The sequence below is a fragment of the Macrobrachium nipponense genome, chromosome 16 (genome assembly GCF_015104395.2).
Source record: "Macrobrachium nipponense isolate FS-2020 chromosome 16, ASM1510439v2, whole genome shotgun sequence".
Taxonomy (NCBI): Eukaryota; Metazoa; Arthropoda; class Malacostraca; order Decapoda; family Palaemonidae; genus Macrobrachium; species Macrobrachium nipponense.
In genome coordinates, this window is record NC_087209.1 from 65195949 (window position 1) to 65221020 (window position 25072).

General features: G+C 42.9%; 1 protein-coding gene across 1 annotated transcript in view; it reads right to left on the reverse strand.

Annotated features, from left to right (window-relative positions):
• LOC135195785 (constitutive coactivator of PPAR-gamma-like protein 1 homolog) overlaps window positions 1-25072 on the reverse strand; it is a 175172-nt gene that overhangs the window by 111828 nt on the left and 38272 nt on the right. The window lies entirely within an intron of this gene.

Sequence of the window (25072 nt, forward strand, 5' to 3'; positions counted from 1 at the left end):
TTTATACGTCACACAAACGTTTGGGGCACAATTAACTCTGCCAAGAATGACAATTAACTTGGACAGCCACACAGTCAAAACAGTGCTGATTTAGATTGCTTCCAAATTTCAAAAAACACAGTAAGCAAAAATTCTCAGTTAACCACATAGCCCTGATTCATATGAATGATGTGCTAGAAAAAAAAAAAAAAAACTATACAAAAGGGAGAAAGTATTTATTCCCCAAAATATTAAGAAATACAGTGGTACGTACATAAAAAACTGGCATTGTTTAAAAAACTTACAATCAGTCCTATCAACTTGGCTTTCTAGGTAAACTTTAGAAAATCATACACCAGAAAATCAACAAACAACATAACAAAACTACAGCGTACGTACCACTTGAATGTTTAGATGACGTAGAGCCATACGGAGGCATGTTCGAAGGCCAACTGGTGCAACCCACCATACTTTGGGAGGAGGGGTTCCTTTCACTGACACATGTTTGAGCACCTTTAGAAAGAATAACCAGAAAAAAAACAAGTACTGTAATGTAATGATTAAAACAAGGTAGATGGACTTATAACTTACTAATGAATATTTGCTCTTCCCTGTCACAATTTTTTTTTTTAAAGGTGGTTTGCAATTTCGGCTAATCTTCAGGGAGGATTCTCGAATTTCTCATGGCACCCATCCTCTCATTTCATTATCTTGTAACAGTGTATAAAATAAACAATAATTTACTTAATATTATTCATTATGTAGCTTCAAACTACTTTCTACATTGGCTGTCCTCACCACAACAAGCCTTCACAGTTGGTGGTGATCATCCCCAATCATGCCGATTCACTTAGTCTTCCCAATCACATACAAATACGGCACAGTTCAATTCCACTATAGGCATGCCTGCCGAGGTGGAGACTCAGATGAAGAACCTACAAAGGATCTTTGAGTCTTGGAGGAAATAGTTTCATTTTCAGAAGTTCTGGATTTTGTAGGCAACATTTTCAATATCAAATACCAATCTAAAACTCCAACTTCAGTCTGTAAATGGCTAAGTTTACCACTGGTACCTAACAAGAAGTCTGACCTTGCATGAAGGGGCAGGGCACAAGAACAGATAACCACAACAGGGTAACCTATAAGGAGATCATCTCTTACCACCTGAGTCATCATCAACAATCCCTTGACCACCATCTACTCAAAAATTCTCTGTCCTATTTGCAATATCCATGTCATCCTGAACTGGAAAATGGGTTCTAGAAGGCAACCCAAGAGCAGCCAATGATGCAAAGAGGTTTTGCACAAACCAATTAATTGTTTGCAAGACAATAGAAGATTAGAGGCCACCCATCAATCCAAGTCCACTTAAGTCCATTTTGCCTGACACCATTTCTGATGACTGTGGAATTACTGGGAATGTCTATGAGAAAAGTACATTCCTTCCATGTTCCAGTTCAAAGTATACCTCAAGGAAGTACTTTCAGTTTGTCCTGGAATGGAAGATGTTCTGGTTCTGTATCTTCTTCTTTGGTCTTAATCTACTCACAAGGTCTGCACTCTAACCATGAGCCTTGTGCCCTGTAGCAGCTTGGAGTCAAATATGTACTTAGAATCTGTCTGCATCATTTACTTCACAGACTGATCATTTCATACATGGAAATATTAATATCTCTTTCCAACAAATTTTCTACTGAAGACATAAAATCACAAATTTTAAGTACCGTATATACTCGCATATTATGCGACTTTTGAAACCTAATTTTGAAGCTAATTTTAAAGGGGTCGCATCATACACGCCGTATAAAATTAGCGTACCGTCTATGCTTTCCCAAATCGGCAGATCGCGATAGTTACTACCGGAGGAAAACAGTAGATCTTTTAAAAAGTTATGTTTTACTTGTACTTCACTATATCCAATAATATTGTATGCATTCTCATATTACTATTGTATTTTAAAATACAAAAGAGCGATCGTGCGCCATTTGCATTATTTTGGTTTATACAACATGTTTAACTGTTCTAGACTAACCATCTATAATTTCCAAATCAGTTAAGGCACAACACCGAAGGATTTTTTACTTTTTGTTTTACTCAGTAAAAGAAACATTTGTTACTTGAAGTATTATTTTCCTTTTAGGATATGCAGGTACGTGAAAATTTATTAAAGTAAAAAAAATTGCTTAAAATTAATAAACTAAAATCCTCCAAAGTCGCTCTCCGTGTCCGTATCATCAAATACTGCTCTGAATTCTTTGCCATCAAGGCAGTCATCATATTCGTCATCTTCCAGATCTTTGATCATTTCATCCTCATCTCCTGCATCTTCGTATAGGACATCGTCAATTCATATGGAAGGTATAGTCTTGTCACCGTGGCGAGCTCTCTGGCGTGGCTTTTAAAGATCTGCCCTTATGCTAATTTTACAAAAACAACTGCCCGTGTGTGACAGACCTTTGAATGTCCTTGAGACAAACCCCGAGGCTATAATTATAAGATTATAAGGGTTTTTCCTTCCCAGGTACTTTAATCTCCTTCCTATTCGGCCTCTCTCTCTCTCTCTCTCTCTCTCTCTTATCTCTCTCCTAAATCTTACAGCTGTCCGAGCGAGAGCTTTTTTTATGGGACAACATAGGCCCGCATTTCGCATTTTCCATACCTATTTATTTCGTATACGATTGCCCTTTCTCGGCTGTGAAGTTGATGTTTATCTATGGCTGTGAGATGACCAGGAATAACTTGTAAGTCGGTGTCAAAGTCACTCCTCTCTTCAGTCAGGCCAAAACTTTGCCATATCGCATTCAAGCAATATTCAGTCATTGTTTCCTATCTATTATTTTCTCAGAGAGAGAGAGAGAGAGAGAGAGTCTGTCTGTATACGATTATTTTCTCACTCGTCAAACTTACTGTTATGCTTTATTTCATATTTTCTTGCTCACCAATTTATTCTATACCTACGAAATTAAGAAATCAAGATATGTGTAGAAGGGAGAAATGCCTCCAGACTGTACAGTCAGTATGGATTTAAACGCACGTGGAACTGGCTGAAATATTCGCAACAGCACCAAAATGAGATGCCCTGTTGATAGAATATCTGACTCCGTTTCTTGTTATAGCATAAAAAATCTTTATCAATCGTGAACCTACATAATTTATTTAGAATTCTGCGCAACAGAAAAGATAATATTTGATATCTGTAATGGGAGAAAGGGTTTTATCTCTGTTGTTGTTATAAATTTGGCAGATATGCGATCAAACACGTGGGTGGACCTAAACAGCCCGGCCAGTGAGCTCCGCTCATTTTGTAAATACTATTGTTTGGCGTGATAGGCTTACCCCAATTCATTTGGGTGTGCGCTACTCAAATAATCGCATTTTTCTTACTAATCCCAAGAGTTCACCATGGAAAATCCCAAGATTAACCAAAAATCCCAAGATAATAAAATAATTGACATATGCCAAGCTTTGGAGTCCTAAATATTTACTCTGTCTATCAGGAAGATACTGATAAATTGAATTGACGGTATCTTTCCTGAGAGAGAGAGAGAGAGAGAGAGAGAGAGAGAGAGAGAGAGAGAGAGAGAGAGAGAGAGAGAGAGAGAGAGAGAGAGAGAGAGAGAGAGAGTATTATGTAATCAGTAAAATACACTAATAAAAACAAAACTACGTACTGTATGCAAAGCACACACATCATCGTTAGCTTCCCGTGTGTTACGTGTAAACGTTCATTCTAAGAAATTCACAGAGTAGTATAACTAACACCTGATTGGCTGGTTGGTAGCCATGGAGATCTGTTATCCAATGACTGCCCTCTGCTTCTGTTCTATTTATAGACATATGCCGTGGATGACACTAGGTTTGAACGTTACCATGTTCGTGATTTTCTGACTGCTGACGGCAAAAATTACTCGATAATTTTCTTTATATAATTATTTCTTCGTGAAAACAATAATATAATATGATCATTTTAACTTTAATGTATAGTGGTATGAAAAATACCAGTGTGTCGTAGCGATGCGTCATCAATATAGTGGTATGAAAATACCGCATGGTGTTGTAGCGATACGTAATCACAAAGTACAAATCCTTTTCCCGGACCATCCTCAAAATTTTACGACTCTTCAACTGCAAGATCGATATGGTGAAATATATTATATAGTCATACTTATTGTTGAAATTCACAAGTTGAACTGCAAAACATTAGATTTTGATTGTTATGTACATATATTTTTGTGTTTTACGGAATGTTTGTTTTGAAAATAATAGCTATTAGTGAACATATGATATTAATTGTCCCACTATTTTATTATAGGTGATCTTAATTATCTCACATTCATGTAACAGTATTATATTAATATTTATTTAAATGAACAGTAATTAAAATAACAATAATGAAAAACATAAAGGGAAAAAAAAATTTTTCTGCTGTAGTGATGTTTGTTTGATTATGCATCTGACCTCACATTTCTGAAATTGAAAAATTCCAAAAACCAAAACATCGGAATGTGTGTGTACTACATTTTTTGAAACACGCACACAATGTCTACACATTTACTGATACCCGTTGGTGAAAGACTCAAATTACAGTATTTATTTCTGAGAGAGAGAGAGAGAGAGAGAATGATTTAGGACTCCAAGGCGTGTTATTTTTACAATTATTTTATTATCTTGGTATTCTTTTTAAATCTTGAGATCTTCTATTCAATTCTCGAGATTAGAAAGAAAATTACCGTAACTTCACTAGCAGCAGCACACATCTGAACGACTCGGCCATTAGCACGCTAAACCACCAACCTTATGAACTGACCTCGGAAAAGGAACTCGCATGATACATGAGATACATGACAAAACCACTGTTTATTGGTGAAAATTTTGGGGTCGCATGATATGCGAGATCGCACGTTACTCGAGTATATACGGTAATTTGTATTTTTCCTAGCTATACTTACCCTGAACTACTTGTAGGAGAATCCTGGATGTCAATCCGGTACTGACAAGAAAAAACTGGTTATTCCCTCCTGACCCCCAGCCAGGTATGCCCCAGGGTCGAAGATCATGACCTCTGACCTGCAGTCCTTTCCATGCCCCTAGAGCTCCTGCTCTCAGATACACGGGGACGGATGCGTGGGGGTAAAAATTTCCTAGTTCAGGGTAAGTATAGCTAGGAAAAATACAAATTACTTAAAATTTGTGATTTGTTCAAACGCCATACACTTACCCCGAACTACTTGTAGGAGACTTAATCCTTGGAGGCAGGAGTATCTATATCTAGGGAAGGATGAGTTCCTACCAGGAAGAGGTCATCCTCCTTCAAGCCGGAAGGAGGAGGGAGCCCCACTCCGCCGGATTAGGGCGGAGGTGGGGATCCCCTCGCCGTTCAGAGGCAATCCCGACTGGTGGGCAACGGAGGGGATAACTTATGAGTGTAAAGCAAAGGTCTGTAAGACAAATATTCCTCCCACAGACTCAACAGAAGATTGAGGAATTTTGCCGATTGCGTCGAAGGCCCAGTGGGGTAGGGGGAAGAGGGGCAGGGTAGGATACAGAAGATGGAAACACCACATATACAAACTCACATACATACGATGCATAACCCCCCCAGGCTAGGCAAGACCCTATGCTGGCCCGCCACCATCGACCCTATCTCAAAGGCGTCAAGGGACCTCCTCGTACAATCCTTGAGGTAATGGGGCTGTAAAGGTGGACTGACTCTTCCACATCCCCACCCACAGGATTCGGGCAATGGCCATATTCTTGGAGAAAGACAAGGAGGTGCCTATACCCCTGATGTCGTGGGGCTTCACGTCTTGCGGGTGGACCAGCCCCGCTCCCTTGTAGGCCCTCCTGATGGTCTCCCTTAACCAGAAGGAGATGGTGTTCTTCACAACCGCTCTCTTCTCCCACCCAGTAGAGACGAAAAGATTTTGAATACCAGGGCGGAGTCCTTCCATCCTGCCGAGATATTTTCTCACTGCCCTGACTGGGCAAAGGAGCAGGTCCTTGGGATCCTTGGACTTGGGAAGAGCTAGAATGGAGAACTCCATGAACTGCTCGTCTACCACCGATAGGTTCTGGGTCTTGGCTAAGAAGGACAACATGAATTTTAAAGTTAGTTTACTCCACCCCTTGAGTGGGACATCTGGTAGGAGAGCCCATGAAGCTCCCCCATCCTCTTGGGGATGCTAAAACCAAGAGGAAGACTGTTTCGAGTGTGAGCTCTTGGTCTGTAATATCCTTGAGTAGCTCAAAGGGGAGCTTTTTCAGAGAGGCCAGTGATTATATATTGTATAATTGTTACTGGTATTTTATGCGTTGTCGAAATATGGTGGGTGTCCTATATATGGACAGCATATGGTTGATTTTAGAAGGTATCTGTTGATGTATTTAAGTTGGGTTGTGACGTCATAGGCCGTGACGTCATAGACAAGATGGCAGCGGCGGCAGTGGGATGTAAACAATAACACGGGGCAGAAGGAGACATGTGCATGTGCAGTTTGGTTAGTAGGAGAAAGCTCTCTGTCTGGTAGGAGTTTTTGGGTCGGAAGTCTTGTTGTGCTGTTGTTCTAAGGTGATTTCTGGAGTATACTGGAGTTGGAGAGCACGTACTGGTGGGTAAATTATACATTTGTGTAACAAAAAGGGTTAGGCTAGGCTAGGCTAACATTCAAAATGGTAGCAGAGCGTGGTTGATCAAAGATGCCTGGATCCGACAGTGAACAAAGGGAGACTAGATGGAGAAGGGAATGTCCGAGGTTTAGGGATACAAGAAGAGTACAAAGAATGGAAAGGTCAAGTCGAAGATTGGCTATTGTTGTATGGAGAAGATGCAAAATACCCAGCGATAGAAATGAGAATGAGCTTAAAAGGGAAAGCCCGAGAACTAGTGGAAGGATTAGATAAGAGATAAACTTATGGGTACAGAGGGTGCAAAGATAATCCTAGACAAACTAGATAAAGCCTATCTAAAAGACTCGGTAATGGAGAATTACAGCAGAATAAAAAAAAATACATTCTAATAAGAAGAGAATCTAATGAAAAGATGGCGGACTATTTAATTAGATACGAGAAGGCAGCATTCGAGTGTGAAAGAGCCATGGGGAAAGGCGCGCTTGAAGGGGAAGTCAAGGGTTATCATGCAATAGAGCAAGCAAATCTCACGGAAAATAAAAAACAAATGGTATTATTGGCTTGTGGGCAAGAAAACTTAGAGTACGAAACAGTGTCGCAAACAATGAAAAGACTATTTGAGGGATTAGGGACTAAAGAGGAATGGGAATGGTGGGGGTTGTAAGAAGGCAATGCCAGTTCTGGGAGAGAGAGGGAAAACCAGAGATATCAGAGAAGATGGAACCGAGGTAGGGGTGGAAGAAATATGATATTGTTATGATACAATAAAGTTTGTTCATACTTACCTGGCAGATATATATATACTAGCTGTATTTTCTGAAGTCTGACAGAATTTCAAAAACTTCCGGCACACGCAGTGGTCGGCCACGTGGTTAGTACCCATTCCCTCCGCTGGGAGGCGGGTATCAGGAACCATTCCCATTTTCTATTCATATTTTTATTCCCACTGTCCCCTGAAGGGAGGTGGGTGGGTACTTGATTACTATATATATCTGCCAGGTAAGTATGAACAAACTTTATTGTATCATAACAATATCATTTTGTTCATGAAACTTACCTGTCAGATATATACGTATATATAGCTGAATCCCACCGTTGGAGGTGGGAAGGGACAGAATAGAAGGATTTTGGGAAACAAATTGCGTGCAGATGATTTACAACTTGGTTCCACCTGTTAGCATAGCTGACTTCGTGATTACTGTCACCCAAGTCTGCTTCTGCTTTACTAGAGTTGCCAGCGAGGTAGAGACCTATATAGCTGGTGCACTCCAGATGATCTGTCAATGGGGGCATGACCACAATGTGACTAGACCATATTGACCATAGCATGAGGCTAAGAAGTTAAAATAAATAAATATATATTATTATAGGGGAAATAATAAAATAAAATATATATATATATATATATAGATATATATATATATATATATATATATATATATATATATATATATATATATATCACCACCTGACCAACCTAGCCAAAGTTAAGGTGTTTTAACTAAGGCTTAAGAGTTAAGAAGTCCGCCATTGGCGGCGACTCAACAACTAAATTAAGAGCTCTTCCTAACCACTTTCTACAGGATAGGATGAGTGGTACTTCTTGCCCCCAAGATTGTGTCTGCAGACACGTATGGCCCTAGCGAGCAGCAGATCTCATATGCCGTCTTCACATCCCGCAGGGAGTGTGAAGTGAACACAGAGTTGCTTTGCTAAAACGTGGTATCAAGGATGTTACTGCGTGCCATGCTCTGTTGAAATGCTTCCGAGGCCGCGCCCTCACCTCGTGAGCATTCAGATCAAAAGATTTCAAATCTTTGTGCAAACACAATGAAAGAGCCTTTTTGAAAGAACTCCTTAACAATAAAGCCAGGGTGTTCTTTGATATGGGCAAGTCTGGTCTTTTTCGGAACACTGCAGATTGTCCGAAGGACTTCGAATTTTAGTTTTATGTAGATAAAACTTGAGAGACCCGACAGGGCACAAGACTCTCTCTGGCTCTTGCTCAATAACTTGTGCCATCCCTTGATTCCAAGCTCCTGGCCCAAGGACTAGACGGGTTTCCATTCTTAGGCCACAACGGAAGGCTTAGAGAACACACCGCATTGTGTTCTCTAAAGCCAAAACGTCTGACGGGCTTAAAACCTCACTAACCCTCTTTGTCATATCTAGAGGGGTTAGAAAATAGGCCTTTCTGGTCACGTGCATTAAGTTAACAGAAAGGAGAGGTTCGAAATGCTTTGACATCAAGAACTTCAGACTATGTCTAAGTTCCATATTGAAAGCTTCGATCTGGACATGCACAGTCAGTCCGTCTGTACTAAAGTCAAGTGACCGACCAGGTGACCAGTCAGACGAATCAAGGACAGCAAGGCTGCACCCTGAAGACTATAAGGCACTATTCTTCGCTGAAGGATGAGTGTCTGGACTGACTGGGCGATTCAAGCTAAGCAAACCTTGGGGGTGTATCAACGCAACCCAATGTCGTCAGCGAATCAACTCATGAGCAACTCCTGACTCGAGCTTCTGGTGCCAAGAGAAAGGAGCGCGGAGCAAAAAGGCGATTCAGTCCCGAAGGACGAATGCCTGACAGTCCAACCTGGTCTCATGTTACACGATCATCGGAGGTGTATCAACGCAACCGACTTCGTCAACAAGAAACTCAGGATTACTAAATGTCGCCTGATCTCGCACGAGTGTCTGACTCCGAGAAAACAGATAAGACAAAAAGTAGATGGTGAGCTAGTTTCGAGATTCCACAGACCTCAAAGATCGTGAAGGGCTTTGTTGTTTGACAGATGCAAATCTCGGAGACCAAAGGCCGTCAACAACATATTTGCGTATTCTTTAATAGTTGTGACTGCCAGCTTATCCCATTCTTCAGACGGAAAGGGAAGACAGTAATGTAATTTACAGAGGTCGAGGTGGAGGAAAAGCCACTCTTCCTGCACTATCTCCCGAAATGGCCCATTCCGATTGGTACCCCACAAGAAAGGCAGCATTCTTTGCCTTGGCAATGACACTTGCCATTAGACTTGAAAATCCTCTTATTCCTGTCAACATCTCGATAGTCTGAACGTAGTCAGACTCAGAGCGGAGAGGTTTATAGGTACCTTTCGAAGTGAGGCTGTTAGAGTAGACCGACTCTCTCGGAAAAGGTCCTTGGAAAGTGAACTAGGAAGGACGTGACCTCTGTGAATCCAGGATCTTGAAGGCCAACATGGGGCGATCAGCGTCATTGTCGCTCCCTGTGACGTCATAAATCATCTTATTACATTTCCTAAGAGATTGAAAAAAGGGGAAAAGAGACTAAACATCCATCCCCGTTCAATACCATAGGATGGCGTTTAATGCTACCGCTCCCGGATCGAGAATAAGGGAGCAGAGTAGATGAAGCCTCTTCATCCTCAACATAGCAAAGAGATGTATGAAAGGATGTCCCTAAAGTCTCCACAACTCTCAACATACTTCTAATCAAAGATTCCACTCGGAAGTCAGTAGTTGCTGCCGTCAATCGAGAAGATTCGTACAGACTTTTTGCAATCCTGTAACGAACCTCTTGAGGATCGTTACGTTCTATGCCTGTTGTCATAATAGGCTCTTTCTCGTAAACTCGAACAGGGACCGAGAGATGATACTTCTTAAGATATGAGAGAGCTGTGGAATTGTCCGAGTTGATCTGGACCACTGGTTCCAAAAACTCGTTCTTCAAGGACTGGAGGGACGACCGAATTGCTTCCAATTCTTTCAGATTATGTGCCAGGACATCTGAAACCCTCTCCAGATGCCTGGCACATTCTCGCTATCACCTCAGGTGATACTTGAAGCACTGAGAGATGTTCAGAATCATTTCTAGATCTTGGATAATATTTCAGTTTTCCGGTAGGAAAAAACTGTAGAGGTCTGAATTGCAGTCTATTCAGGGAAACAAACTTCTTCGGGAAGGAAACGGTCCCCAGCAGGCTCATCCATTCCCTCACCGAGCATGCTTACTTCCCTAATAAGGCTGCGCTTTGCCTAAGCAGGAGAGCATATAATAGTGCAATGTCGAGGTAGACTCGTAGTCCTATTACAGCGCGGTAACGAGCACCGAAAGAAGTAAGAGATATCTCTGTTGAACATAGTTACGCAAAACGAAGGCAATGTTTATTCATGCATGTTAGAAATCCCCTCAATCTTAGGCTAAAGTCCGTGATTGTAGGGCAGAGATACAGTTAGTCAGTCAATCCCGCAGGAGAGAGAGACGTAACCGCCCGCGCAGAGATACAGTTAGTCCCCCCCCCCCAGTCAAATCCCGCACGGAGAGAGAGACGTAACCAACCGCGCATGACAGCGAACTAGCTGGTACTGGCTCGGTTGGAGTACAGCGACAGCAGCTTACGTTCGTCGTCTCTTACTCTTATGCCTGGGTTGCCAGCTACTCTATTCTACGAAGGAATAGGTCTGTTATTTTTTGAGCAGAAAGAGACTCTCAAGCTGGTATACGTATTTAAGCGAAACAGAAAACGCTAAATATAGAGCTGCGTTTGTGTCGTCATAACACTACCATAAAACAGTAAAAGATAAATCGGAAACTCCTGGAAGGCTGCAGGGAGTACCGATTAAATGCCCTTAAAATAATAGACCTCTCGGTTGCCATCCGTAGAGGTAACTACAGCATGCGTATATGACTTGAACCAACCAGTAGTAAAATAACGCAAGGCAAAATATGATATTGTTATGATACAATAAAGTTTGTTCATACTTACCTGGCAGATATATCTATAGCTGAATTCAGAAATATAGCTACATATATATCTGACAGGCAAGTTTCATGAACAAATCGTAGAGAATCGAAGCGGACAGCTCAAGCTTCTTATGTTATTGGACATAAGCATTCATTGACGTAGTCTACAAGTCTATTTCTTGTACGAGTCTGCGATTGATGAATGAGAGCTCTTCCGAATCTTGTCAATAAGAGCTTGTCCGCTTACGCAATATAAAGTTATTGAGATGTTTGTCAATGAGAACTAACCCATTTACGGGACAAAGTGTTATTTTGTCAATGAGGGGATACCCACTTACTTGACAAAACAATAGTATATTGTCAATGGGGGAAAGTCACTGAACTGACAAAACGTAATCCAGGAAGTCGAGCATATAATTTTCCCGATTCCCGTATCAATCGAGGAAGGGGCAAGAATCCTGTTAAGAGACTGGGCTTACAGCAGGTAGGACCCCGATGTTCAACTTCGGCAGCTTAGTCCCGAACTAGGAACTAACAAAATCTATCACCTGAAAAGCCCTTTCAGATGGACTAAAAGGCTTGCAAAATTATCCTGGGAAGAGGAAGGAACTCTCCAACCAGCTTCCTCTCCTGTATCACAACGAATGCCTGCTATTTATTGGCAGTATGGCAAAGGAAGTCCTGTCTTGCGCTTTCCTGAAGAGCGTCCTCTTGACGAGTACCTTTGCAAGAATCCTACTGAACGTTGTCAAGCGTAATGACGTGCAGGACGTCGAGCTTTTACATACCCCCTAGCTGCCTTACCGCAAAGTCTTGACTGCGGTAGAGCAAAAGAGATCTTCCCTTGAGCTTTCCTTAACTCCATCCAATCCTGGACTTTGCGAAAAGCAATATTATTTGACAGAGACCTCTTGAATTCACGAAACCCGTGGTCTTTGCTGGGTTTCGAAGACGAAGTTGCCTGTTCACTTTAAGCTTCCTCCGAAGCACTGCTTACTTCACATTCTTTGCAGGTGAGGTAGAAGGGATCACCGAAGGTAGAGGTAAAAAACCTTTAGGCCCAAATCTGAAACAAGAGCTTGAAGAGTTCAACAGAAACGTTCAGCCAGGCGACACACCTGGCGTGCGCTGGCGCGCTCCTGGCGTCCACTGGCGCGCGCTTGGCGTCCATCCGAGCGTCGAAAGAAGCGTGCAGAAAAGCGTCACGCTCCTGACAGGCGTCAAAACAAGCGAGAGAAACTGCCTTCAGGGAAGAGCGAGAGACATCTCGGAGAGAAATCCGACTGCACGAAGCAGTCTCAGGAGAAGGGTTGATCGTGTGAGAATACGAGGGGCGAGGGGACGCCTTCTTATTCTCACAGTAACAAAGCTCGGACGTCCGCGCTCAAAAGCGTCCTGCTACTATGACTTCTTTTTCCTATTTCTTGGTGGAAAGACGTACACGTGTTCAGGCGACGTTCGCCTTCTTACATCTCACTGCAATGCATGACGAGAGAGAGAGAGAGAGGATGTGAAGCGTCCTCTTCTATAAAGCTTCTATTTAGAGGGCGCGAGTCCTTCCGAAAGCTCCAACCCCTGCGTGGGGAGGACGCTTCGAAGGACGAGAAGCAATCCTTCAGGATTCGTGCGCGTGCACGCACTTTGGCAGCCTGGGAGTATCTTCAGGTCTGCCGAAGGGACGCCAGATCGGTGGGGAGTCCCCGTAACCCTCCTTCGGCTTTCGACTTGCCCACTCCCTGTGTTCCTGGGAGTCCGACAGAGGTCCAGGCCTACAGGCGAAATGGGGCCGATCTGACGCCCCCTCCACAACACTAGGGGCACTACACTTCACAACAATGATTGGAGAGCAAGCACTTTAGATTCCAAGATACAGATGGAATCTATAACGTAAAGGGCATCCTGATACCCGCCTTCCAGCGGCGGGAATGGGTACTAACCACCTGGCCGACCACTGCATGCCGGAAGTTTTTGAAATTCTGTCAGACTTCAGAAAATACAGCTATATATATATCTGACAGGTAAGTTTCATGAACAAACCTATAAATAAAGAAGGAAAGGTAAAAGTATGTGCAATATACAACTCAAAATGGCATTGGGCTAGGGATTGTCCTCAGAATTTTCATAACAGGAAGAAAACTGAAACAAAACCAGAAGAAAATAAGCTGAAAACAGAAACTGGGACAGAAGAAGAAGAGGTTTAAGTAGGAGAAGTTAATAAAATAGTGGAGGAGTCGTGGGAGGTGGTTGATGCAATTTTGGACACCGTGTAAATCGACAGTTTGCGGGGAATTGTGACTAACACGCATTGCCATGGATTTGAGTCAGGAAGAGTTGAGGAGAATGAGGGACACTACGACAGAGTCTAATAAAGTGTTTAATTTTGGGGAGACATAAGTCGAAAAGACTAATAGAAATACCTGTGATACTAAAACATAAGAAGTTTTATTTGAAGACAGAAATTATGCAGGGTGATATACCCTGGCTGAAAGGTAAGCAAACCATGAGCAAAATGGGTAAGACCCTAAATTTGAAAGAAAATTGTCATAATAGAAGTATAAGAAGGAATGAAAGTAGAGTTAAGAGAAGACAAACAGGGTCATTTAAGAGTACCTATAAGGAGGAGGAAGGTAGAAGAATTATTACTGGAGGGTTGAAAGGGAAAGAATCTGAGGGAAATTAAGAACACAATGAAGAAATTACATTTACCGTTTGGTCACGGAAGTGGAGATAAAATATGGAAGCTAAAAGAGGAAGCACAATGGAGTAATGGGTTAATCGAAAAAGAAAAAGAGAAAATAAGAAAGTTACTAACAAAACTGACTGAAAATTGTGAGGTTTGTAAAAGGTACAAAAGAAATCCCACCAAACCAGTAGTAGGCTTTTCTTGGAGTAAAACTTTTAATGAAGTTGTAGCGATGGATGTGGGAGATAGAAGAGAGAAATTCTTCGTAATAGTGGATATGGCAACGAGGTATTGTCAAGACTGTTGGATAAGAGATAAGATACCAGAAACTATAAGAAAGACACTTTTTGAGTGCTGGTTTGCTATATTTGGAGCGCCCTCAAAAATATTGTCAGACAATTGGGGAGAATTTCAAAATGAAAAAGTAAGGAGGATGGCAGAAAGATGGAATATTAAAGTATTAGCCACAGCATCGGAATCTCCGTGGAGCAACAGATTATGTGAAAAGACCGTAGGCATGATCAAGGGAACTGTAAGAAAGATGATGGAGGAGGAGGAAGTAGATTGGTCCATAGCATTGAAATGGGTAGTGAGTGCTAGGAACTGCTTAATGAATAATGGATTTTTGGTTTGTATGGTGTTTTTACGTTGCATGGAACCAGTGGTTATTCAGCAACGGGACCAACGGCTTTACGTGACTTCCGAACCCCGTCGAGAGTGAACTTCTATCACTCCTCAATGGAATGGCCGAGAATCGAACCCGCGAGCAGCGAGGTGGGAAGCAAACACCAAACCAACCACACCACTGAGGCGCTTGGATAATGGAGGTTTCTCTCCCAACCAATTAGTATTTGGAAAAAACCCTTCACTGCCTAACCTAATGGGAGAAGAAATTTCAAGTCCTGCAAGCAGAGAGAAAGGGATGGAAGAGGGTATGGTAAGGGACGCACTGAATGCAATTGCATAAGGCCAGAGAAGCGTTTATAAAAAATGAGTCCAGTAATAAAATAAGAATAGCTTTAAACAAAAACATCAGAGAACATAAATTTGAAGAAGCAGTGGTAGGAGATGAGGTATTCTATAAGAGGGAAAATGAAAATGAATGGAGAGGACCTGCTTAGGTAGTGGGAGTATAGGGGAAAACAGTAATAGTCAAACATGAGGATTCTTTAAGAGAAGTAGCTAGGATACATGTGACTAGGATCCAAAGGCGATCACCAGATACAGAAGAGATATCTGCTAGAATAGATAAATCCCATCGTGTGAAAGGTAGATCAGATGGCCCAAATGAAGGGAATGTAGATTGGCAAGAAGGAGAGGAGATAATAGTAGGTGGGAGAAGGAATGCAGATGCAGGAGAGGCTATAGAAAGAGATGTGGTAGAGGATACAGTGGAAGATGCCGGGGAAAGTGGGTCAATAGAAGGCGAGTTAATGGAAGAGATACCAGAATTCAAAGAGGGAAATAGAGTTAGAGCTATAAACAACAATACAGGACAAGTAAAAGAATGGACTATATTAAGTCTTGCTTGAAAAAGATCAAGCCAGGCATGGGCTGATTCATTCAATGTACAAGACTCACAGTCAGGTGACAAAGGGTGGGTTACCTTGAGGGATTAAAGTCAGGTAGAAAAAAATTGAAGATGAAGAGGTGGTGGTGTTGGGATTTGAAAACAGAAGCGTAATGGAAGCTAAAGAAAAAGAACTTTAAAGTTGGAGATATAACCAGGTATATGAGGAGGTAAATGATGTTGGACAAAAAGCTATATCTACAAGATGGATAGTAACTGAAAAGATAAAAAGGGGGGGGGGGGAAAGGATATGTAAAGCAAGATTGGTAGCTAGAGGGTTGGAAGAAGAGATGGCAAAGTGGGAAAAGGACGCTCCCACATGCAATGCTGAAATTGTTTAATTCTGTCAAACCATAATAAAAGATGAAAAACTGGAATTGTTATACATTGGATGTCAAAACTGCATATTTATAAGGTGACGAGATACAAAGAGAAGTTTATTTAAAGCCACCTAGGCATGATGGTTGGAGGGGATTATGGAAGTTGAAGGAAACCGTCTACGGGCTCAAGGACGCAGCAAAAGCATGGTATTGTAAAGTGGTGAAAGTAGTGAAGGAGCTTCAAGGTGAGAGAAGTAGACTAGAATCTAATATACTCTTTTGAAAAAAGGACAATAAATTGAATGGCATTTTGTGTACACATAGATAATTTATGCTATGGAGGAACTGAAGGATTCTTAAAAGGAAACAATTAGGAAATTGAAAGGGAAATTGTAAGTAGGAGAATAAGAGAGTAAAAGGTTTAAGTATATAGGAGTAGTAATAGAGCTGAAGAATAGATTTTCCCTTAATCAGTGGCAGTATATAAATTCTATAAGAGAACCAGAGGCTAGAAGATATACAGGTAATAGAGTGCTAGAACAAAAGGAGTTAACCAAGTATAGATCAGTGGTAGGGCAGCTGAAATAGGTATCACTACATACCATGCCAGGAATATCATATGATGTTAGCGAATTAAGTAAAGCATTTAAAGAAGGAATGACTCAAGATATGAAGAAGCTTATTAAAATTGTGTGAGATGGAAGAAGAAAAGATTTATTGGGAAGCCTATGCAGATGCTTCATTTGGAAACATAGAAGATGGCCATATTCAACTGGGTTATATTATTTCCTTGACAGATGGGAAGAGGAGAAGTCCCATATGGTGGCAGTCTAGGAAATCCAGGAGTGGCAAAATCCACCATTGAGGCCGAAGCCCTGAGTGTTGGGAAGGCAATAGAAGGATTAATATGTTTCAAATATTTGTGGGAAGAAGTAGTAGGAGGGAGAAATTTAGAAGCTTTAGTTAATACTGATAGTAAAACACTAATGAGCGCCATCAAATTGAGCACTGGTGTAAGTAGCAAGATTAAAAATAGATTTGTTCATATACGGAACAAACCTTCGGTCTTAACATTAGGATTTACTAGCGCCAAGCTGGAAACCGGTAGAATTAAAATTACACTTGTGAGATCCAGGGACTATTGGCATCTATACCAGGTCACGGGGCATGTATACCCAGAATGCCCACGGCTACCTGTGACCCACCAGTTATTTTCCTACCGCCTTTAAGATAAGACTTGTTACTGTCTATCTGATTTAAAGCCAGTTTTTAAGTTTGCCCGTTCTTTATCCATTTCATTTTTCATTTCTTATTACCTTTTCTTTCTCCGAGTGTGCTCAGTGTGAGGAAAGAGTGTATAAGTGGTATGATGGAGAATTTTGCCTCAACATCGGGATCGTCTACCATTTCGAAGAAGAAACAAAGGAAATGCCCAGGAGTCAGTGGCTTTCCATGTTCTAGGTTCCTAACTTCGGTGTCGACGGATCCTCATCCAACGTGTAGTAGGTGCAGGGAAAAACGTATGTACGATTACTAATCCATGTTTCTGTTTGTCGCGGTTGGTCGGTGGAACAGTGGAAGAAGTTCTATGGGAAAAGTCAATACAAAAGGAAGGTGGAGACGCCATCTTTGGATGACCAAACCTTACAGGCTTCTTTTGTATCGGCAATAAACCAGGCTGCTCCATATGTTTCTCCACCTCCTTTTGATTTGTCTCATACCCCTTCGGTTTCTCCTAGCGGTTCAGTATCGGAAACGTCAGGAGGGCCCTTGGGTAATTTTATGAATAATATGCACTCTCCTTTGTTCCCAGCAAGTAGAGGGGGAGATCCACCATCTTTGTTCCAGGCTCCTGCTCCTCAAGCGCATAGGTTAGATGGTACATGGTCAGCGCTAGGCCTACCAGGCGTACCAACCTTGGATGGTCTGCTTGCGCATTATATGACGTCACGGTTCCAGCAGGGTCCGGCAGCGCTGAATGTTCCTCATCCCCCGGGCTTGCAATTTATGGGAGTTAATGCCGCGGCTTCACCATCAAACTCAAGTGTTTACAGCGATGCAGAACGTGGGAGGTAGTTTGGCAGCAAACGTGCAGTTGCCAGCAGAAACCTCTCAGTCTCTCCCTACGAGAGGGATGACGTCACAACATACGTCACACACCGATATGGCAGGCGTGATGACGTCACAGACTGCTTCTCGGCCTATTTCGCTGCACCCAGATGCTAATACGCCTTCTGACCCGTCAATACAAACTGTAATGCAGAAATTACAGGATATAGAGGAGAGAATGAATAAGAGAGACAAAAAGAAAAAGTGTGATTCGCCTTCTTCGTCTTCTTCCTCTAGTTCGGCGTCATCGCTAAGTCCGATAACGTCACGGCGAGCGCCAGTCAAGCGTTGGAGGAGGATTCGGGAGTTCCTGGCGGATCCTCGAGCTAAGAGGAGAAGAATCAATTCTTCCTCATCTTCGGACCAAGACTGCCATATCCAAGTCAGCAGGAAGGTCGAGAAGTCAGTGGCTACTAAGCACAAGGTTAGCAGACGAAGCCGTTCGCAAGAATCCGAACAAGCGAGAGAGGCGACGGCCGACGGACTAGCGGCCGATGCGGAGTTGCCAGTTCGGATCGCAAAAACTACGATACCGCTGGTAAAATCGACATTGGCGGCGAAAGGTGCAGCAGAGGATAGAATGCAGGTCCCAGTTTCGCCCGTAAGGCCGTTCAAAATACGTACGAAGGACAATAAGGCTCCTATTAAAAGTACAAAAAATGATATTGTTATGATACAATAAAGTTCGTTCATACTTACCTGGCAGATATATATATAGCTGTATTTTCTGAAGTCCGACGGAATTTAAAAAACTTCCGACACACGCAGTGGTCGGCCAGGTGGTTAGTACCCATTCCCGCCGCTGGGAGGCGGGTATCAGGAACCATTCCCATTTTCTATTCATAATTTTTATTTCCACTGTCCCCTGAGGGGAGGTGGGTGGGTACTTGATTATATATATCTGCCAGGTAAGTATGAACAAACTTTATTGTATCATAACAATATCATTTTGTTCATGAAACTACCTGTCAGATATATATAGCTGAATCCCACCGTTGGAGGTGGGAAGGGACAGAATAGAAGGATTTTGGGAAACAAATGCATGCAGATGATTTACATCTTGGTTCCACCTGTTAGCATAGCTGACTTCGTGATTACTGTCACCCAAGTCTGCTTCTGCTTTACTAGAGTTGCCAGCGAAGTAGAGACCTATAAAGCTGGTGCACTCCAGATGATCTGTCAACGGGGGCGTGACCACAATGTGACTAGACCATATTGACCATACCATGAGGGCTAAGAAGTCATACCATGAGGGCTAAGAAGTAAAATAAATATATATATATATAAAAATTATATATCACCACCTGACCAACCTAGCCAAAGTTAAGTGTTAACTAAGGCTTAAGAGTTAAGAAGTCGCCGTTGTCGGCGACTACAACAACTAAATTAAGAGCTCTTCCTAACCATTTTCTACAGGATAAGATGAGTGGTACTTCTTGCCCCCAAGATTGTGTCTGCAGACACGTATGGCCCTAGCGAGCAGCAGATATCATATGCCATCTTCACATCTCGCAGGGAGTGTGAACGTGAACAACAGAGTTTGCTTCGCTAAAACATGGTACTCAAGGATGCTTGCTGAGTTGCCATGCTCTGTTGAAATTCGCTCCGAGGCCGCGCCCTCACCTCGTGAGCATTCAGATAAAAAGATTTCAAATCTTTGTGCAAACACAATGAAGGAGCATTTTTGAAAGAACTCCTTAACACTAAAGCCAGGGTGTTCTTCGATATGGGCAAAGTCTGGTCTTTTTTTTTTTTTTTCGGTAACACTGCAGATTGCCCGAATGACTTCGACTTTCTTGAGGTTTTATGTAGATAAAACTTGAGAGACCCGACAGGGCACAGGACTCTCTCTCTTGGCTCCTGCCCAGTAACTTGTGCCATCCTTGCTTCCAAGCTCCTGGCCCAAGGACAAAAGGGTTTCCATTCTTAGGCCACAACGGAAGGCTTAGAGAGCACACCGCCTTGTGTTCTCTAAAGCCAAAACTTGTGACGATGGCTTAAAATCTCACTAACTTTGTCGTATCTAGGGTGGTTAGAAGAAGGCCTTCTGATCACATGCAAGAAGTTAACAGGTAGGAGAGGTTCGAATGCTTTGACATCAAGAACTTCAGACAACGTCTAAGTTCCATATTGAAAGCTTCGATCTGGACATGCACAGTCAGTCCGTCTGTACTAAAGTCAGGTGACCGACCAGTTGACCAGTCAGACGAATCAAGGACAGCAAGGCTGTACCCTGAAGACCATAAGGCACTATCTTCGCTGAAGGATGAGTGTCTGGACTGCCTGGGCGATTCAATCTAAGCAAACCTTGGGGGGTGTATCAACGCAACCCAACGTCGTCAGCGAATCAACTCCTGACTCGAGCTTCTGGTGCCAAGAAAGGGAAAAAGGAGCGAGGAGCAAAAAGGCGATTCAGTCCAACCCAAAGGAAGAATGCCTGACAGTCCAACCCGGTCTCATGTTACACGATCATCGGGTGTATAAACGCAACCGACTTCGTCAACAAGAAACTCAGGGCTACTATATGTCACCTGATCTCGCACGAGTGCTGACTCAGAGAAAACAGGTGAGACAAAAAGTAGATGGTGAGCGAGTTTCGAGATTCCACAGAACTCAAAGATCGTGAAGGGCTTGTTGTTTGACAGATGCAAATCTCTGAGACCAAAGGCCGTTCAACATAATTTGCGTATTCTTAATAGTTGTGACTGCCAGCTTATCTCATTCTTCAGACGGAAATGGAAGACAGTAATCTTATTCCTGTCAACATTTTGATAGTCTGAACGTAGTCAGACTCAGAGCGGAGAGGTTATAGGTACCTTTCGAAGTGAGGCTGTTAGAGTAGACCGACTCTCTCGGAAAAGGTCCTTGGAAAGTGAACTAGGAAGGATAGTGACCTCTGTGAATCCAGGATCCTGAAGGCCAACATGGGGGCGATCAGCGTCATTGTCGCTCCGTGACGTCATAAATATGTTATTGTCATGATACAATAAAGTTTATGCATACTTTACCTGGCAGATATATACTTAGCTATAGACTCCGTCGTCCCCGATAGAAATTCGAATTTCGCGGCACACTCTACAGGTAGGTCAGGTGATCTACCGCCCCGCCGCTGGTGCTGTGGCGGGAGTAGGAATCATTCCCGTTTTCTAAGACAGATTTTTCTCTTCCACCTGTCTCCTGAGGGGAGGTGGCGGTGGGCCATACACCGTATATATCTGCCAGGTAGTATGCATAAAACTTTATTGTATCATGACAATAACATTTTTATGCATTCAACTTACCTGTCAGATATATACTTAGCTGATTGGCACCTTTGGCGGAGGGTAAGAGACAGCTAATTTACTGAAATAGACAGGAAACAACATATGTTGTAGGTAATAAAATTAAAAACCTTGATTCCTACCTGTGTTAGCGAAAGACTCCATGGCTACTGCCTAGGAGCCCGTATCGCTTCAAGAGCCTCAGCGAGGTAGTGACCTCATGCTAAGAGTTCTTGATGGTCTGTTACAAGGGGTCTTACCCACTTACGCTTCAGAACCTTAGGATCTTTGTCAATGGGGTCCTATCCACTTACATGACAAAACACCTTGCATATTGGCCTGATCATAGAGCACGACACTAATCCCGATCACCTGATCCTTATTGGGGTTAGTAACTACGATTGAAAGGAGTCATCCCCGAACCCCTCCTTTCAAGCACCCACAAAAACTCAAAAACAATATTAAAACTAATTATTAAAATTATTAAAAACAAATTTAAGGATCAGCGTCTGCTCCATTTAACCAGCATAGTATCCGCTGATACATAAAGGTCCAAGAGAGAAACATTTATCGTATGTTTATTCTAACCTCCTTTAAATAGTGGATGCAAATACTGAATTGCACCTCCAATAAGTTGCTGCTAAAATGTTTCTCATGGGACATATTCTTCGTAAAAGAAAGGGAAGTTGCCACAGCCCGGACTTCGTGAGCTTTCACTCTCAGCAGCTTTTAAAGAGTTTCTCTTGGCAATTCCTATGAGCTTCGGTCAATACACTTCTGACAAAGAATGCCAGTGCGTTCTTTGACATCGGTCTCTTGGGGTTTCTTACCGAACACCCAAGAACCTTGTCGACATCCCTGAAGCTGTGTCTTTTCTTCTAAATAAAATTTTAAGGTCCTGACTGGGCAAAAGGGACCGATCCAACTCTCTTCCTACCAGAGAAGAGAGTCCCTTGACTTCGAAACTTCTAGGCCAAGGTTTAGAAGGGTTCTCATTCTTCGCTAGGAAAAAAATCCTGGAAGGAAATGACAGCCGAGATCTTTTCTAAATTCCACCCGAGAGTCCAAAGCATGCAATTCACTGATCCTCTTAGCAGTTGCTAGAGCCGACAGGAATATGCATTTGCTAGTCAGATCTCTGAATGAGATTTTATCTATAGGTTCGAACCTGTCCGACATCAAGAACTTTAGGACAACGTCCAGGTTCCAACTCGGGGAATTGATGATCTCAATTTCTTAGTCTCGAAAGACCTGATGAGATCATGAAGATCCTTATTATTCTCGAGGTTCAGCCCTCTGTTTCTAAAAACAGCTGAGAGCATGCTCCTATATCCCTTAATCTTTGATAAGGCCAATTTGGATTCTTCTCTTAAGAAGAGGGAGAAAATCCGCGATTTCGGTTACAGAGGTATTGGAAGAGAGACAGCTTTTTCGACCTACACCATCTACGGAAACTTTCCACTTCGATTGGTAGAACCGCAGGGTAGAGGCTCTGCGGGCTCTAGCAATTGGAGTTGCCACTTTCTTTGAAAAGCCTCTCGCTCTGACCAGTCTTTCGATAGTAGAAAGGCAGTCAGGGAGAGACTTTGGATGTTTTTTGTGGAACCTCTCGAAGTGGGGTTGTCTGAGCAGATCTGTCCTGTATGGTAGAGATCTGGGGAAGTCCACCGTCCATTCCAGTACCTCTGTGAACCAGATTCGGGAAGGCCAAAAGGGAGCAATTAGAGTCATTCTCATTCCTTCCGATGCCACAAATTTTCTTACTACTTCCCCCAGCAACTTTGAATGTGGAAAGGCGTATGCATCTATGCCTGACCAATCCATGAGGAAGGCATCGATCGCTGTGGCTCTGGGATCTTCTTCTAGCGAGCAGAAGTTGTCTATTTTTTGGAGAGGAACGTGGCAAACAGGTCGATCTGGGGTCTCCCCCAGAGTGACCATATTTGTCCGCAGACTTCTGAGTGGAGCATCCACTCTGTCGGGAGAACCTGTTCGGGTTTCTGCTCAATCTGTCTGCCCTTAGGTTTTTTTACTCCTTGGACAAACCTTGTAGCCAGAATAATGCCCCGTTCCTCTGTCCAGGTTAATAGTGCTCTCGCTATTTCGTTCAGTGAGAAAGAGTGAGTGCCCCCTTGATTCCGGATGTAAGCCAGAGCTGTGGTGTTGTCGGAATTGACTTTAACTACCACCTCTCTGACTTCCGCTTCGAAGTATTCCAGGGCTAGGATGAATTGCCAGGAGTTCCTTCGATTGATGTGCAGGAGTAGTTTGTTGTCTGGTTCAAACACCATGTACTTCCTTTGGACCCAGTGGTGCTCCCCAACCTGTCTCGAGGCATCGGAAACAACACTCGGTGAGGGTTCCGAATCAAGAGGGACACCCCTTCCGTTCCTTGTTAATGGGGTTAACCACCACTTTAGGTCTGATTTATACCCCTGGTTGGATGGGAAAAAAGTCTGACAAGTCTCCTGTCTTTTGACTCCACATCCTCTTTAGATAAAATTGCAGAGGTCTGAGATTTAATCTTTCCAGGGAAATGAACTGCTCTAACGAGGAAAGGGTGCCCAGCAGACTGAGCCATTCCCTCGCCGAGGTCCGTTCTTTCACTAAGAAGTTCGAGATCTTTTCTAAGCCTCGAGTAATTCTGTCTTGAGATGGAAACGCCCGAAAACCCCGAGAATCCATCTGTATCCCCAGATAGACTATGTCTGGGGATCAATTGTGATTTCTCGAGGTTCACGAGCAGTCCCAAAGATTTTGTCAAGTTCAAAGTCTTCTCCAAGTCCTTCAAGCACTGAATTCCGATTTTGCTCTTATTAGCCAATCGTCCAGATAAAAGGATATATTTATCCCCTCTAGATGTAGCATCTCGCAACGTTCATCATTAGCCTCGTGAACACTTGAGGGGCCATTGAAAGGCCGAAAGCATAGGGCTCTGAATTGGTTATACTTTAATTTCCCCTGCATCATGAATCGGAGATATTCTTCGATGATGGATGCAGGGGGACATGAAAGTATGCATCTTGTAGATCTAAGGAGACCATCCAATCTCCTGGACGAAGAGCCGCAAGAACCGATTTTGATGTTTCCATAGAGAACTTTGTGTTCTCCACAAATCGGTTCAATGCGCTCCCATCCAGGACCGGTCTCCCCCCCCACCCTTCCCGAGGATTTCGGAACAGAAAAAGACGGTTGTAGAATCATCGGGAATGCAGGATCCCGAACCACTTCGATGGCCTCCTTTTGCAACATCTGTTCTACCAGTTGCAATACTGTTTCTTTCTTGGCAGGGTCCCTGTATTGGGCTGACAGTTCCCTCGGGTTCGTAGTCAAGGGAGGTCTGTCTCGAAATGGGATCATATATCCCTTTGTTACCACGGAAAGGGACCAAATTTCTGCCTGTCTCCGAGCCCATTCTTCGGAAAATTTCCGAAGTCTGGCTCCTACCGGTGCTTGAAGGACTGTTGTCTCATTTAGCTCCTCTTGATAGGTCTGAAGGAAGGCCTACTTCTCTTCTGCACTCCTCTTTTTTTAAAAAGAGAGGGTCTGGCCGAGGTACTTCCTCGAAAGGGCTGTTGAGGAGCCCGAGTCTCTCTCTTAATAGGACCCGAACGTCCTCGATTTCTTTGCAGATTGGGCCAACAGATCTTGTGTGGCCTTTTACTGTCAAAAGAATGAGAAATATCTTTTACAAGATTTGAAGGAAACAATTGGTCCGACAGAGGAGCATACAGAAGAGATGACCTCTGAGTAGGAGTAACTGCTTTCGTCAGAAAAGAGCTAAATAAGACTCTCTTC